Raw genomic sequence first — 17,706 nt, 5'->3', positions numbered from 1 at the left:
TCAAAAGAGAAAAATAGGGATATGTCAGTCATATTCATCAATATTGTTTTAGATTATTTAAAAGAACTAGACAGTATAAAATTGGAATATTGCTGCGGTGTAGTAAATGATGAGTTGGTGGACTTAGAAAAAAATGGAAAAACTTGGACTTATCAAGGAAGTTGTTATTCACCCTCAGAGAAACAGCGGACAAACAAGTATAGTAGAATCTTACACAGATGCATATGAATGTATATGTCTATATATGAGTATGATTATAGATATATAAGTATATGTGTGTATATAAGTGCATGTATGTGTATGTGTATATATGTTTGTGTATGTAGGTATATATATGTATATACTATACATATACACATATGTATATATATGCACATGCTTAATTGTAGCTTTCTTGGAGAGGGAGGAAAGGGGAAAAGTACACAACAGAGAACAAAAGAAAACTTACAAGGAAGCAAAGAAAAGGTGGAGAGTTCTGAACCCAATGTGCAGTATTTATTATATAGGCTTTCTTGAAATGGAAATTTATTGCTGTATATTTTGAATCTTCTTATGCTTTGCTGAGCACATGGCAGTGCTTTTTTTCTTTTCTTATTTTGTATTTAGATTTATAATATGTTTCTTTTTCTTTTCTTATTGTATATTTAAGTTTAAAATAAATTAAAAAGGAGAAGATTGGTTCAAAGAGTTTGGATAGTTATCATGTACTTCAGAAAGAATAGTACAACTGTTGCCTTTTTCTCAGACCCAAATTTGAGGTCTTGTGCAGGATTTCCCAAACTACTTTGGTCACAGAACACTTTAAAGCATGAAACATATTGAAAAACTCTATGAATGGTAGTCTAAGGGTTCTGAAGGAATGGGACCAGGGAATACCCTTGGGTTGGGGAAGGAGGACAATAAGGAAATGTGGGAGCAAGATAAAAAATTAGATATCTTCATAAATAAAACTGTCCTATGTGATACTTACTTTTGATACATAAATAACCTCATGACTATCAGTCATGGTACGGGGATATTAGATTAACTGGCTTCTAAGATGCCTTTCAGCTCTAGAACTTTATGATCTAAATATGAAATTTCCTTTTAAGATTAGACCTATACACACTGTAGCTACCTCTCATGACATATTTTTGTCTATCAAAAATACTTTTCACATGTGAGAGTTGGAGTTGGAAAGGTAGGCTTGGTGTATAAAATGTTTTCCTATTTATGTCCTTGAGCTGGAAGAAACCTTTGAGCCCATCTTTATTTGAAAGGTAAGGAAACTGAGGCCTCAGAGAAGTTAAGTGATTTGTCCAAAGTCATACTACTACAAGTGGCAGATTCAGGATTTGAATTCGGGTCTTCTAACTCCAAATCTAGTGCATTTACTAGTGTTCAGGATATTGCTTTTGTCCAGACATTCCACCTGCACTAATGTTATCTGATGAAAAGAGCGATATAGTGACAAGTGCCTCCCCACTCTAGCCCATCCTTGACTCAGCTATCAAATTGATTTTCCTTAAGCACAGATCCGACCATGTGACCTCTCTATTCAATAATCCTCAGGGTCTCCCCATTGCTAAAAGGATCAATTACAAAATCTCCTATGTGACTTTTAAAGCCTTCCATAATCTCCTTCCTATGCTTTCCTCCCTGGTGCGTCCTCCACAATTCAGCTATCTGAGCCTCCTTGCTAATCCTTCCAACATGATTGATCTTCCAACTCAATGTCTTTTCACTGGCTGTACCCAGTGCCTTGCTTTCTCTCCCTCCTCACTTCTTGCTCCTGGCTTCTCAGTCACTTGACTTGCTGCAGTCTAGCTAGACTAGGCTCCTGTCCCTAAGGATGGAAGTCTAGAAACTGCTAGAATGACTGATTGAGCCATAAATTCAACCCCTGGCACAAGTGAATTTCTACCAATCCCTGTGTTAATCTACTTTGTCTTGCTCCTGACTGGTGCACCCAAAGGTGACTGGACCCTGTTTGCTTTGGAATGGTGCATTTGTCAATGGCAGTCACTCTGTTTGTCTAATTCAGTATAAAACTCCATAGACCCCAAACCCACCCCCACCCTACTCAGTGCCATCCAAAATAAATCTATATAGTTCTGGGAAAGGCTGGTTGCCTAACAAACCACCTAGGGCAACGTCACTTCTCAGAATCACAACCAATAATGAGTGAGATGGTGGGGCAGATGCATCTTAAGTAGACACTGACCCCTAGAGAGATACATGTACTAATGAGAAATCCAGTAGTTAGGTGAACTGAGTTTGAGAGTCTGTTGTAAGAGACAGCAGTATCTGGGAATGTGTACCTGGGGACTGGGGTTTACTGGTTACAAAAACAACCATTGTGCTAATTTCAAATTATACAGCCATAGAGAAACCAGGCCTTTGAGGATTAGAGGGAGCATCTGGCACAGAGAGGAAAGAGAATAAGTTATATTCCCTGAAGATAGGGTGGGTGTATCTGCTTTTATTTCTGTTCTCTCAAATTTTGCCTTCTCTCTATGTCTTTCTCTATTTGTGTCTCTCTGTCTCTGTCTGGATCTCTGTATGTCTCTATCTCTCAGTTTGTGTCTGGGTGTCTCTCGCCTCCTTCTTGCCATGCCCTCTTCCCCTCATTCTCTCTTATCATCCCCATCACCTGTCACCTTTGCTTTGGGATTTATGTGGCCCCGGGTCCTGGGCCTTGACTAGATGGTTTTCCTACTTATCAGGGTCTAGCATACTTTAACACCTTAATAGAGCTCATCGATGTGGTTGGTATTCCTTTAATGGCACCCATCCATCCACTTTCCCTGTAGGTGACTCTCGTGCGAATCCTCCACAGGGGATTCTCCCAGTGTATCCACTGGGACAGGGGTAGCTCTAGTTCTTTTGACATTTAATGGTCCAATAATATAGCATGCAGGCTGTTCATTGATTCTCTTTCAATATACTATTGGATCACCTTTCCTTTCATATCTCACTTATACCTCACAATTCTTCATTGATGACTGACTGAAGCCCACTCACATGCACTTTGTGTATCTTTCCATTGTCTTTTTGGTAACCTGCACTTTTGATTCTTTTGAGATGTTTGAATTACATGATGTGTTATCATGTAGTATTACTAGATGAAGGTTGGTTTTAAAAAGTTCAGTTTTTGTTCTGTCGAGAAGCTTGTAATTATTAGAAACAGTACATAATTTGTCAATTGCTATGCTTTCTCACTTATGCTTGTCCAGTTCTGGGCCTAGTTCATTGTCCTTTTGAAGTATCTATTCAAGGGTATGTATGTGTGTGTGTGTGTGTGTGTGTGTGTGTGTGTGTGTATGTTTATACTCTGGACAATGGGCATTCCTTATTGACTTGGCTTTTCCTATATGGATTTAGGCCAAACTCTTTTGAGTGATTATGGCTGTCCTTGGTAGTCTCTGCCATGTTTCAGGACTTGAGCCAACCAGTACAATATCATCTGCCAACAGGAATATCTGGAACACCCTCCCCTTCCACTCAGTTATAGAAAAGCCCTGTCCCATTTGTACTCTGTATTACATATACTCTATGTATACAAACAACTAATTCAGAAGTGACTCACATTATTAATCACTTGCTTTTTTCTGTTATGATAGAGTCAATTAGGGTTAATGGGCTCAAGATGAAGAGTGAGACATACATTTTTGGACATGGCAAATGTGTGGATTCATTTTTCTTGGCTATATTTGTTTTTTACAAAAATGGTATTTTTCTTTCTTTTTTTTTTTTTTTTGGTTGGGGGATAGAAGGGATGAAGAGAAGTAGTAATAGTGTCTCCCTCATCTAAGAAAGAAAAGAAAATGTCATGGAGTCTCGGCCAATGAGTCATGGCAGCACATACATTGTTGAGTTTGCTTCTGTATGTATCTGATGACAAAGAATGAAAGGGCCTAATTCTCCATTTCAGAGCATGGATAGGTATGATGGTTTTCTTGTTTACCAACCACATGGAGAAGAAATAGACTTCTGATTGGCTGCTGAGTCTGAATTGGTAGTGAATTCAAAAGACTCCTCAGGGCCACTCTTGTTTTGCTTCCTTGATATCTACCAAAGAGGACAATCTGCTATGGAGCTCCAGGTGGCCTCAGGCCTTTCTCATCTGGAGCCACATAAAGCACAAATACGTGGCCTTGCTTTGTGGAAAGAATACTAGCTCCAGTGGCCGGCAGTCCCCATCCAGGTCAATAATGAAGCCATGAGCACCAGGCCTCATTACTGTGTCTGTCTCTGCTCAATTTTTTCCCTCTTTAGATGAAGAAGCATTAGAAATGGAAATGACTAGCCACTGACTTTGAGGACTTTAAAAGATTAGGAGAACCACCAGGAGGTCCAGGAACCAGAATTCAGACCAAAGCTTGTAACCAGCCAAGCTTCCATGACCAAAGTAGTCCCCATAGCCAGGATGGCAGGTCCTTCAAGCTAGGGACTGACTCTGTCCATTGACTGTGCAGTATATGAAGGTGAACCAATATTTTGTGCCAATAACTTTTAAGAGTTTTACTCTCACCAGGGACTAAAGTGTTATAATGGAGAGAATTTGGGGAGAAATGTTTTATTTGCATTTCTGTTCTTGCTATATAGTCTCAATAAATATTTTTTTGTAAAATTATTTTATTGGTTATCAACTGGTTAATATTAATTGATTAAATGATACTGGGATTATAAGATAATGCAGTAATAATCTCTGGATCAATGATATAAGGGAGATACTATCTGTGGCTAGTTATTGCCTTTGGGAGAACACATCAGAATTAGGGGGCTAATAACACTAGACGAAAGTCTCTTATCCCTCTGTGGTAACCTTAGAACTGATTGGGATCAGAAACCTACTTCAACTCTACAGATTCAACTTGTCAGTGAGAGTTAGGATTGAGAGATGTATAAAGGCTGCCCATTAGTACTTGTTTTCTCTCCCCTCCTGGAAGGTTACAGCAGTCCTGGCCCCCCTCTCTAGGGTGCAGTCTGTAAGGAAAGAGGACTGAGTTGCCCCCAGGGAGTCCTTTGTGGTGCTCCCAATTTCAATTCATCAATCAGTCAAAAGTTGGTTTCTTTACCATGGGGTTAATAGACAAGGAAACTGTCAAACCAGTACACATTTCTAAGCAGACAGCTGGGTTCATTTATTTTGTGCCATCAAGCACTTCTACAAGTGGGCCCCCAAAATATATGTTCCCAGGATTTGTTACAAAAGAAAAGAGGGTCTTTGAAACACTTTTAAAAAATGGATAGAGGAGAACAGAAGGAAATTCAGAAGGAAACACAGATGAGCAAGACCATTTTAAAAGTAACATATTGAATTTATTATATACTTTTTAAAAAAATGTGAGATGTATATAAAAAATTTTTAATTTTCCACATAATTGTTTTTTCTTCTGTTTTGCATATTCTTTTTGGTGATTAAGTTTAGAATTTTAAAAAATTATGTTAGAATCTGTATATATGTGAGAGACATTATCCAGTGTTCTCCATGCCCAACATCCCCCCAATCTCTTCTTGAAGATAGTATTAATGATATACAGGCAGGAATACAAGCCTTGTACTTGTAGTCTACAAGCTTTGGTCTCCCCATTTCTTAATCCTGAGCCATATCTTCCAACATATTTTTCTCCAACTTTCCTTATACTCACCTTTGAATTTGCTGAGTAATAAATTATATGTTGATTTAATTTGATTACTCTTATTGGATACTTCATCTCCTAATATTCAACAATAGACATTGATTAAGATACAAAATTTGCATAATGGGTCTTTTTTTTTTTTTTTGTGGATATTAATCCTAAGCATTGCAATGTGAGATGACTAAATTCCCCAAGAAATGATGATTGCCTTGGACACAGGATAAAACCAGCTTTTCTAACTTCACTTTCCTTTCCAAGGCACACCTAGACTATTCTTTCACTTAATGGCATCTCCCTTAGATTTTCTCATAGTAAAGGCAGTTAGGTAACCTGAGCTGTGGTTTTGGAGTCACGAAGAGCCAAGCTCAAACCTTGTTTTAGATGCTACCTGTGTGACCCTGAACAAGCCTTGTCAGTCTCAGTTTCCTTATCTGTCAAATGGGGATATTATTAGCACCCAACACAAAGGGCTAAATTTGTGAAGATCAAATGAGATAACATAAGCTCTATATACATAGTATATACATACAGCTGGTAAATAGCAGAATTGTATTAATGACTATTTCATAGGGATATTATGAGGATTTAATGAGATATTACACATAAGCTCTGCAAAACCTTAACAGTACGATACAAATATTAACAATTAGCATCTATAATTGGTATGATTCATAGCAACAGTATGTTGACTTTCTGGTCATTGGATTAAATGTTTTTAGAACCAAATGTTAAATTAATATTCCAGAATCCAATATTGCTGCCATGCCATGCCAAGATGAGGCATCAAGTAGCATCTAGGGAGGCTGTGGCATTTCAGTGGAAAAGGATATCATATTGAGAATTTTCTGTGCATAATGTAGTAGAAAAAGCTTTATGCTTTGAGTCTAAGACTCTAGGGTCCAATTTTGGCTGCAGCCCTTACTTGAAAATAGGGAAGAATAAAATTGTTGTATTTAGAGCTGGAAGAGACCTTAGGGATTACTCTTGTCCAAGCTGCTCATTTTACAAATGAAAAAACTGCGGCCCCAAAAGGGGGGATGACTTGGGCAGCATCCCAGAGAGGCCAGTTCCCATCTTCTTTTCTTTCCCCAGTATTCTTGGGTACTTTGCTTCATTCCTTCCTTAGGTTCCAAGGGCTGAAAGCAATGATTCCCCCAGGCTGCTTCCCATGCCTCTTCTTTATTCATTTTTTCCTCCTTCCCAAATTACATATCGTTGTTTGTCTTTCATTCTCAAAGATGATCATGACATCAGGGAGGTGATGCCATGACAGGTGAGTGATTTGGATTTCAGTGATTTAAGTGAGGGCTGTACAAAGTCACCAGTCTCACTTTCTCCTCCAGAGCCATCTGGAGCCAGTGACCAGATATACATCAGGACTGGAGATGATCCAGAGTGCAGTGGGGATTTTTCAAGATAAGGTCTATAACAGGTCTATTTGACTGAGGCAACACCCATTCAGTGATTGAGGCTTAAGAAATGAAGCAGAGAATATCTTCTTCATCTAGTTTAAAAAAAAAAATCAGTCTGGGAGGGGAGGATCCTCAGGATTTCTGGCCAAAAGAGAAACAACTGCTATTTACATTCCTTACCCTTACCCTGAATGACTCAGGAAGCAGATTCAGCATAATCCTGTGAATCAGCTCCAGAGACACTGGGTTCGAGAAACAATTTGAAGGTTGTAGGTGGAGCCTCTACACCGGGGGTCAATAGAATTCCAAGGAGTGCATGTACTCTGATGAGGAAAAAATTCTTTGTTTTTTCCAAAATAATTGTTCTTTGTTGCAACCCTATATATTTTATATATTTAAGAATATTGTCCTTTCTGAAAGGGTGTCCCTAAGCTTTATTCAACTACCAAAAGTGTCCATGAGACGAATAAGGTTAAGAACCCCTGCTCCAAACCCATTACAAGTGCTGATATGGGTGGGAAATACATCTCTGGATGTTGAGGGTGAAAGGACATCAGACTATGGAGTTGCCAAGACCCACCCAATACTGGGAATTGAGTCTTATTTGGAAGCTGTCCTTAAAAAACAAATTGTACCTAAGAGAAGTTTGCCATTTCATACGTAAGTCCTTTTCATGTTCTTTTTGTATGTTAGAATGTTTCGGCTTAAAGATGTTTGTCAAGTCATAGTGAAAAAGGAAAAAAAATGTTTTGTGGAAATTCTGTTTCTCATCCTAGCTCTTGTGTGATGTTGGAAGTATGATAAGGTCTCAGAAAAGGGGAAGCAAGCTGACAAAACAGACAGATCCAGGGCCTACTGTCTGAACATCTGGGTTCAATTCTGTCCTCATATGCTTACTAGCTGTGTGACCCTGGGCAAGTCACTTTACCTCTATTTACCTCAGTTTCCTCTTCTATAAAATGAGGATACCATCTACCTCACAAAGTCCTTATGAGGATCAAATGAGATAATCTTCGTAAAAAAGTGCTTAGCATGGTTAGTCCTGCATAAATGTTAGCTACTAGATGGCACAGTGGATTGAAATGCTGGGCCTAACATCAGGAAAACATTTTCCTGAGTTCAGATTCAGCCTCAGATACTTATTAGCTGTGTGACCCCTAAACAAGTCATTTAATTCCGTTAGTTTTGGTTTACTCATGTGCAAAATGAACTGGAGAAGGAAATGGCAAACCACTCCAGTATCTTTACCAAGAAAACTCCAAATGGAGTCACAAAGGGTCGGACAGAACTGAAACAATCTTTCCAAGCCATACTGAAGTTTCTTTCATAGAGTTTGTAATACAGAGTTGGTTGTGGGGAAAAAGACAGATTGGATTCATTTGATGGTGTCTGAGGAGAGATATGGAGATAGATGTCAAAGGATGCTTCAAGGGTCAGACCTACAAAAGAGGATGGAGATCATCACCTGGAAAGCAGAAACCTGGTGACTCAGGAAATAGGAACATTGCCATCTGCTAGGAGCTGAAGGAAACTGCCAGCAGATTGACAATTGAAGAGACTTCCAGAACCATGAAAAGAGACCTCAGTTCAGAAGCATTCTGCAAAGTCCAACTAAATAGAATACCTGAGCATGATTGTAAATGATGGTTGTCTGTAGGTGGGTATTGTAACTGCCACTGAGCTCTGTGTGACCCTTATTTGACATCCTTCAACCTATAAATAATCTAGTTAATTTCTTGAACCTTATAAAGGGAATTGGTGACAAGAGATGGTGGGTGAATATCTCAGACTCTGAAAGCAATAAGGCAGAGAAGTGAGAAGTCCCCTTAAGTGTATCCAGGTCCATAAGGATGTTTAAGAGCCTCTAACCTAAAACTTATCAAAATGATCATGCTTTATTACTTTTTCACTGTTCTCCAATCTGAATTCTTCTCTTCTAGTTCATCTAGTCCAGTGGTATCAAACTCATCTAGAATCAGAGACCACTAAACCATACATAAGGATTCCTGTGGGCTATATATTAACTTAGAAAACCACATATGAACATTATCTATGCTCTATTGTATTTTTATTTATTTTATTAAATATTAGTTACATTTTAATCTGGTTTGGCAACATTCGGTAGCTCCGTGGACCTGACATGTGGACAGAATATTTAAGACTTCTGATCTAGTTTGCAGAGGTATAAGAGATGAAATATTGAGCCCAGTTTGGCTGAAACACAGAATGGGTGAAATAAGACTTGAGGTGATTGGAGGCAGCTGATGAGTCGACAGTCAACCTTTTATTAAGTGCCTACTCTGTGCCTTTTATGAATAACCTTTTAAGTACATACTATATGCCTTTTAACAACCTTTTATTAAGTGCCTACTATGTGCCAAGCATTCTTGGGCAAGATCTTAAATGCCATGCTAAGGAGACTATATCTTATCCTAAAGTTAATAGGAAGCCACAGAAAGGTTTTTTGAGCCAAGGTGTAACTCAATAAAATCTGTCTTTTGCTAACATTATTTTGGCAACTGTGTAGAGAGTTTGGAAAAAGGAGAACTAGAGGTAGGGAGATCAGTTAGGAATCTCTGGCAGTGGTCTGGTTGAGATGTCATGAGGACCTCAGTAAGAATGGTGGTCATATGAATGGAAGGGGAGATGATGGGCAGTGTGGAGATGGAGTGACAAGATTTGAAACTTAGATAATAGGGGAGAGTCAGGTAGAGGGAAGTGTTGAGAATGACTTAAGGGCCCATCTTGTACCTTGTGATGGATTTATAAGTGCCAGGTCAATTGGCCTCTAAGCTTCCTAAAGACCCACACCATTTCATTTCTTTTCTTTCCTTTTGCCTAGCACAGGGTGGGTACCTAGCAGATGCTTGCCATTCTAAGTGAGTTGAAAATCTGTAGAAGACTCAGTTAATATTCTGCCCCCAAAATCTGAGGGCACAGCAATGTAATCTTACATAACCTTCAGCTATGAGTCATATCACATGTTGTTCTAGAAATAAGGTTCACATTTATGTAAGGAATTAGCATCTTTATCACTGACTGCCCCTAGCAAAATATTTTTCTTCTAGTATATCCCTCTGGACCCCAGGCTTACAGACTTTGGGTATGGTTGCTTTGGGATGGTTTCTTGAGAAGGGAGCCTCAGCTATCTGCTTGAGAATTTAAGCCTGGGACCTGCCTCTGGTTCTCCCTGTTTTTTATTCACTCATCTTCCAAAAATGCTGCCCAGCCCAGAAAGATTTGTCTTCAGGCTCTTTCCTCTCTCTGAGACTCTGGGAGTTGGGGGCAGCCAGAACAAGATGTTATTTTAAGGTCCTTCAAGAGCAAGGCTAAGCAGGAGAGATTGTGGAAGAGAAGGGAGCACAGTCTCTCTGCTTTACCAGGCCACCTCCCTGTGGTTTGGACGGTTGGCAGGGGTGGCTCCATTCCAAGAACACTAAGCTGCTTTTAACCCACACAAAGTCCCTACTGGAAGCTGGCTGGTGCCCTGGTTTGGGTACCAGGGCTAGCTTCACTAATAGGAACTAGATGTGATTTGAGTCAAAGACGTCTCCTCCCCTCCCCAACATCTTCTCCTTCCTTGACCTAGTTGTGAAGCATGGAATTCCAGAAACTCAAAACACTTTGGCCTTGAGCAGAGTCTTTAACATACAAATCTCTGTGGAGTAGGGGCACAAAGTAACCAAACACCCTAGGTTACTCTACTATTTGGAGGGGGCTGAGGTCAAAAGGAGCAAATGGAAAAAGCAGGGGGAGGGGTGCACTGAAGATTGGGGGGACAGGGAGACCTAGACCTTGTCCTACACGTTTCCCTAAACCCTACGGAGAGTACAGAGGTGGCGGCGTGGTCAGCGATCTCTAGCCGTAGCCCCGTGGTCCGAGCCCCCTGGCCCGTGCTCTCAGCCCCCTGGCCCGTGCTGTCTTCCTCCCTAAGAGGACTAGGAAGACCTCGCCGAGATGAGGGAGGGGCTTCCTCTTTCTCTCCAGTGTTACTGTTTCCTTTTAGGGACACACTGTAGCCTCCGCCAAGTGTAACCCGTGGGACTGGAGGAAAGTCATTTCCCCACGTTGGGCCTCGATTTCCTCATCTGTAAAACCCAGGGGGGTGCCTTTGGGGGTCACGTCCACTCCGGATCCGGGCACCTTCTTTTTCTTTTCCGCCGCCGGACCTCTGGCCCACGCTGGGCTCGGGGACCTTGACGGCCACCTCCCTGCGGGTCTGGGGACCCCCGGCTAGGTTGGACTCTGGGCTAGGATGCGGGGCCGCCTGTTCCGCACTCCCCCCGGCCCCTCCCCGCTGTGTTTTCCGCCCTGTAGGGGCGGGGCGGGCTCCCGGTCCGGGCTCCTCCCTCCTCGGCCCCGCCCGGACCGGAGGACGGCCCGGGGGAGGGAGCCGAGGTTCGGGAGGAAGCCGGACGATCAGACCCAGACATCGGCTCCGGAGACGGCGGGGCTGAGAGGTGAGTGCGCGGGGCTGGGCAGGTGAGGGGCCCCGGCCCTCCTCTGCCCTTCCTCCTCCTCTTCCTCCCCCCCCCCCCCCCAGCCCCGGGAGACAGCTTGTGTGTGCGTTGGGGGAGTCTCTGCGCTCCCGTCAGCGGAGGTAGGCTGCCGCTGGGGTGGGGAGGCGGTAGCTCTCTGCCCCCAGCCCTTGCCGCTTCTGCCACCCCTGCCCAGGTACAGCCGTGCCCTGTGTCCACCGAGGCCAGGGCACGGTGGGGAGCAGGGTTCCCTATCCCCCTCCCCCAGGCCTCCTTCCCTCCCAGGTCCCTGGCCCTAAGCCGGAACTTCCTTCTTTCAAAAGGGCCGAGGGGCCCGGGGGCTCGATTTGCTCGGGCCGGGAGGAGAATCGCCGCCTCCGTGCCCGGTCTGCCGTGGCCCTTTCCCCGCCCGTGCCGGACGGACGCGCTCCTGCGCACCAGCCTGGGCACGGACTGCCCGCTCCCGGGACCCCCCGGCGGCCGGCCCTCGGGGTCCCCAGGCTGCCCGAGCGAGGTGCGCCCGGCCGGGTCTTACCACGGGCATCCTGGGCTGGCTCTCCGCTGGGGTGTTCAAGGTTAGACTCTTAAAGGCCAGCTCGTTACGAAAGCTTATTGGGCTTTGGTGATCGTGGCCACGGGCGGAAGGAATGGAAGGCACCCAGACTGGCTTTTGAGCCGTTTCCGCGGTGGTTTGGATGGAGAGTCTACACCTGCACCTACACTGTAGAGGAGGTAGTGGGACCGTCTTCCGCCTTTCCCACTCCCCCAGGCATTGGAGAGATGAATGATTGGGGCTGGGAGTTACGATTAGGGCCGGGGAGCAAAGTGAAAGCTCACCGAGACTAGAACTCGCGACCGTTGGCCAACCCCCTGGTGTGTTTCACCATCAAGTGAGCGGGAAAAGGCCATCCAGGAGAGATGGAGAGGCTTGCGTGGCCTTAGAGGTCAGGCGTGCTGGATTCAGTTGTCTTTGCCTTCCACCACAGTAAGGAGACAAGGTCCTGCTAAGTTTTGTGAGCTGGTAACGTTCGAGGCTTTACTTGCTGTGGACGTTTTAGGTTTGGGAAACATTTGAGGTACCATACTTTCTTTGTCTTAGCCCACCGTTAAATTGCCCCCTGTTTTCCCACCGGACCTTCCAATTTGAAGGAAAAAATAATTAAGATTATTCCTTGGGAGGGGGAGGGGGAGGGGAAGGGATTGTTGGTAGTGTGGTTGTCTATATGTCAGGGAGCCCCCCTGGAGAGTTAGTTATTCCAAGCAATTGGGAACAGCTCGGTTTGCTGAAAAAAAGAATTACTTAACACCTGTTAATAGGCTGCCAGCTGCTCAGTCCTAGCTGTAAGAAGGGGAAGAACCCGCGGTTCAAGATTTCTGGGAGCTCTGGTTTCTGTTGTTTACCCCTGGCCTCTTAACATTTATCTGTAAAATATCTTATAAAAAGAGAGAGCTTGAATTCTCTGGGCAAATATCAATAGCTAGAGGGGAGAAGGTAGGTCTCTACAAAGTTCCTTCTTGGCCATGTGGATAGAGGAGAAAGAATTTAGCTGTTCGCCTTCCACCAAGGTAGGTGGTGACTAGCACTGGATGGGGAGAGGGAGGGCTAGAGTTTGGGAGACCAGAATTCAAATCCAGACTCAGACACTTAGTTGTGGGATCCTAGGCGAGTTACTTACCTTCTCTTTGCCTCAGTTTCCTCATCTGTAAAACGGGGATAATAAAAGCACCTACCCTATAGGCTTTTAGTGAGGATCAAGAGATCCTCATTTCAAAGCACTTAGCACAGGACTTGACGCAAGGTAAGCCATATGTAAGTGTTAGCTACTGTTATCATTATTCTCAAAGTCAAGGACTAAGGTAGATAATTACTGTTTATTGAACCAGATTACCCAGAGTTGAGTGCAAAGATGCTCAAAGGGCACCAGGAGCTTTGGTACTATTTTCAAAATGGCAGGGCAAGGGAGAAAGAGCTCCAGAGGTGCCCACTGTTGGGCAGGTTAAGTCACCAAGTATTTATTGGGCACTTACTCTCTGCTGGAAGGAAATAAAAAGAAAAGCAAAAATAAAGAATTGCCCGCCCTTGAAGAGCTTACATTATTTTTTTAAAATTTTAATTAATGTATTTTTAGTTTAGAACATTCAGTTCCACAAAAGCCTTTGAATTTTAAATTTTCTCCTCTTCCTTCTTTTACCCCCCTCCCCATGACCACATGCAATCTGATAGAAGAAAAGCTTACATTCTAATGGAAGAAAACATATGAAAAAGGAAGCTGAAAGGGAGGGCAAGAAGGAGAAGGCAAGAACTACCCATAGTGGGAGGATGGTGGAGAAAAGAAATCTAGAAAGTCTGGAGCTCATAATGGGACCCCGGACAGAAATCTTTGTGGGTCCTCTTCTGGTTTTGACCTTTGTGGTTTGGACTTACTTTGTATGCTTGAGTCCAGTGACACATTTTACCATCTACCATTTAACAGGCATTAACTACCTGACCAAATACATCAGCAGAAAGTCACTAGCCGGGCCCTGGTCTCAAGGCTTTTTAGAAGATCCCAAGGAGAATAAGATTTTTGCTTCAAGGTGCTTTCTATCTGGTGGGGTAGGAAAAACAGTCTGACATGGCAACTTTTGGGAGTGTATAAAATGAAGGGGTGACATTAGATCCCTCTCAGCTCCAAATTCGGTCTTATGACCAATACTTGGAGCTCAGTGAAGCCAGCTTCATGACCCCAGCTTGTAAGAATTCTCAACTGAATCCCTATTTTTTTCTTAATATTTGCATCATTCATTAAGCTCTTGCCATGTAGTGTCTCGAAATAGGTAGAGCACTGGAATTGGAATCAGGAAGACCCATCTTCATGAGTTCAAATCTGGCCTCACACAGTTACTATCTGTGTGACCTTGGGCAAGTCACTTAACCCTGTCTACCTCAGTTTCCTCATCTGTAAAATGAGCAGGAGGAGGAAATGGCAAATCTCTCCAGTATCTTTGTCAAGAAAAACCCCAAATGGGGTCACAAGGAGTTGAACACAACTGAGGCAATAACAAATATCATCATAAAATGATAGTTAGCGGTTCATGGGTGTATGTCTTATCTCCAACAAGTGCTATATCTTATTTGTATTCAGTAAATATTTACTGTTGCCTACTTTAGGTGTTTTGGGATTAAACCTCAGATGATCAGGAATTCATTTGGTGGCCAAGGAAGAAAGTTCAGGGGAAGTAGTCCCAGTCCTTGTGGACTCTCAGCTGTATCGGGAAGTAGAGAAAGTTTGTTATCAGTAAGCATTTATCAAGCACCTACTGTATGCTAGGTATGTATTGGGAGCTGGAGATACAAAGATAAACCCTAAACAGCTCCTGATGTCAAAGAGACTTCCATTACCATAGTGTAAAGCCTTCATTATCCCTCACCTAAGAGGTTGGGACAGTCTCTTAACTGGTCATTGGACCTCCAGCCTCTCCTTTCTTCAGTCCATTCTTCAAATTGCTGCTGACCCATCCTGGAGGGATGACTCTGACCATATCACTTCTGCCCTCCCCAGTCTGGCTCCAAACTCACCTTTTGGGCCTTATTTCTTATTACTCCTCTTTCATGCAGTCTTTATTCCAGCCAAACTGGATTGTTTCCTAAACTCTGCATACCATCTTCCAGCCCTGCCAGTCCAAAAGGTCATTCCTCGTGCCTGGAATCTACTCTTCTCTCTGCTTTTACGAATCCTTCTCTTCTTTCAAGGCTTCGCTCAGGCTCCCACTGCATTCAGCTTGCCCTGTGAACCTTTTAGCTGAAAGTGTTTACTTTACATTTCTCCTTTGCCCCTTTCTTGCCTTGCCCTGTAATTATACTTCCTCTGTGCATAAGTATCATTTCTCCCTCCTTTGCATCTCCCTTCCAACTGAATTTTTAAGTTTCTCAAGTATATAGAGACTATAATTAAAAAAAAAATCTCTATTCTCCAACTTGCACAAAATAGGGGTTAATATCTGTTGAATTTATGTGACTTGCCCCAAAGGTTGTAGAGATTGTAAGTAGCAGACCTGAGATTTGAACCCAGGGCCTCTGAGGTTCTTTTTGCTATACTACAGTTGCATCCCCAAACCTCAAGTCAGTACTGTGTCCCTCCCTTTCTTCTTTTCAGCTGAAATTCCTGGAAACTCCTACTTTGGCATAGCTCTCCACCCTCTGCCCTCCACCCTCCTCTGGAATATCATATTCAGTTGGAGGTATCACAGTTGACTGATAGAACACTGATTGGTTAGAGAGCCTCTGGAGGAATGGGCTCTCTCTCTGTGGCCTGAGAGAATCCATTGAAGGAACTATTGGTTTTAAGCCTGAAGAAGAAAGTACTTAGGGGCATTTTGGAGCAGGAGGAGGTTACATAATGGCTATGTTCAAGTATTATTTGAAAGATGAGTGATTACATTTGTTCCCTTGGGCGTCAGAGGACAGAATTGAGAGCAATGGAGGGAAGGTATAAAAACGACAACTGAGGTATAGCAGGCCCAGAGTGCCCTGGGCTGCTTCAAAAAGGGGTCATTTCCCCTTCCTTGGAAGTCTTAAAGAAAGAGCTGGATGATCATCATTTGGCAAGTGTCTTAGAGTAGTAACTCATTTGACATGTTGGTTGGGGTAGATGGTTGCCGAACTACCTTCCAGGTTCTGTGATTCTGTGTTAAGTGATAGAATATGGTATTAAGTGTAAAGAGACAGGGCAGCTATATGGCACAGTGGATAGAGCATTGGCCCTGGAGTTAGGAGGACCCTGGGCAAGTCACTTAATCCAGAGAGGGAGGGAGAGAGAGAGAGAGAGAGAGAGAGAGAGAGAGTTGCTGCCAATAGTGACATAAAAGTACAGCTCCAAATTGATCCCCTCCTCTTTTCCTCCCAGTCCCTTTTACCTCAAGGTGGAGGAGCTCATTGTGTGAAAATGAGAAACAGATTTGGGAGGTGAGCATAATTTATATATGGGAATGAAGGGGAAACTCCATAGGAGTTCCTGGATTGTAAGAACAGAGAAAAAAGTTGTTGGGAATTGTGTTTCTAGATGTCTTGGGTTGGGGCAGCCGATGGGATGCTATGACAACTGGCAGAGAGAAAGAAAGGGTGATTATAAAGGGGGATAACAGGTAGGAATCTCTGGTATCCACTGTAAAGGTCATAGCTATTTTAGACTGGGTGAGACAACCTGTATTTGTATTCATACAAATCTTAATTGAGTGTCTAGAGTGTGCACAGTTCTTTGCTGGAGCCTATGGAGAAAGCTTAGTGGGTAGAGCTCTGTACCTTGGAATTTAGTTCGCCCTAGACATTTAATAGCTGTGTGACTTCTTTAAGTTGCCTCCCTCAGCCTCAGTTTTCTCATCTCTAAAATGGGGCTAATAGCATCTACTCTGAAGAGTTGAGAGGATCAAATGAGATCATATGTGACTCTTCCAGTGTGGACTAGCTAGCTTTCCTCTAACAAGTCTGGGGAATTTGTTCATTAATTTAATGCTGTAAAAATGTTTATTGACTGTTTCCAGCACTCTGAAGGTAATTTAAAGAGTAGAGAAGTCCTTCAAGGGCTTTTGAGGGGGGACATTCCAGCCAATGGGCAGTTCTGTGGCACAGAGGGTAGAGCCCTAGACCTGAAGTCAGGAAGACCCATCTGAGTACAGTTTTAAGCTTTAATAATAACAGGCTTATTTATTTAAGCTATGAAAGTTTAAAACTGCACCAAGACCCTTGGGATACCCTGTATAAATATTAAATTTATTATTATTATTAATTATAGATGGTAAAAGAAAACAACCTCTTTTCTCAAGGAATTATTCTAGTTGGAGAAGTGAAACTTAGTTATTGAAAAAACAAAATAGGCAGAGGAAACATCTTGTGCTCTAGAATACAAAGGCCTTGGTTTGAGCCCTGTTTTGGTTATTTACAGTCGTGTCTGACTCTTCATGACCCCATCTGGGGTTTCCTTGGCAAAGATCCTGGCGTGGTTTGCCATTTCCTTCTGTAGCTCATTTTGCACATGAGGAAACTGAGGCAAACAGTTAAGTGATTTGCCCAGGGTCATCCAGCTAGTTAAGTATCTGTAGTCATATTTGAACTCAGGAAGATGAGTCTTCTTGAATACAGGCCTGGGGCTCTGTGAATTATGGTGCCACCTAGCTGTCTTTTGGCTGCAATGTGCCCCCTCACCTGGAAGCCCT

General features: G+C 42.9%; 1 protein-coding gene across 4 annotated transcripts in view; it reads left to right on the top strand.

Moving 5' to 3' along the window:
• Positions 1-11,183: 11,183 nt before the first annotated feature.
• ANXA11 (annexin A11) overlaps positions 11,184-17,706 on the top strand; it is a 46,983-nt gene continuing 40,460 nt past the window's right edge. Inside the window, exon 1 of one of the 4 annotated variants that reach the window (XM_072628028.1) lies at positions 11,184-11,496. The gene's annotated coding sequence lies outside the window, so the exon portion shown is untranslated. Of the gene's footprint in view, positions 11,497-11,553; positions 11,637-11,834; positions 12,591-17,706 lie in introns of those variants that run through there. The other 3 variants (XM_072628029.1, XM_072628030.1, XM_072628031.1) reach the window with 3 other exon arrangements.

This window comes from Notamacropus eugenii, chromosome 1 (assembly GCF_028372415.1).
Source record: "Notamacropus eugenii isolate mMacEug1 chromosome 1, mMacEug1.pri_v2, whole genome shotgun sequence".
Lineage (NCBI taxonomy): Eukaryota > Metazoa > Chordata > Mammalia > Diprotodontia > Macropodidae > Notamacropus > Notamacropus eugenii.
Note: the sequence above shows the minus strand (reverse complement) of the source record. Positions and strands in the feature narration are given on the sequence as shown.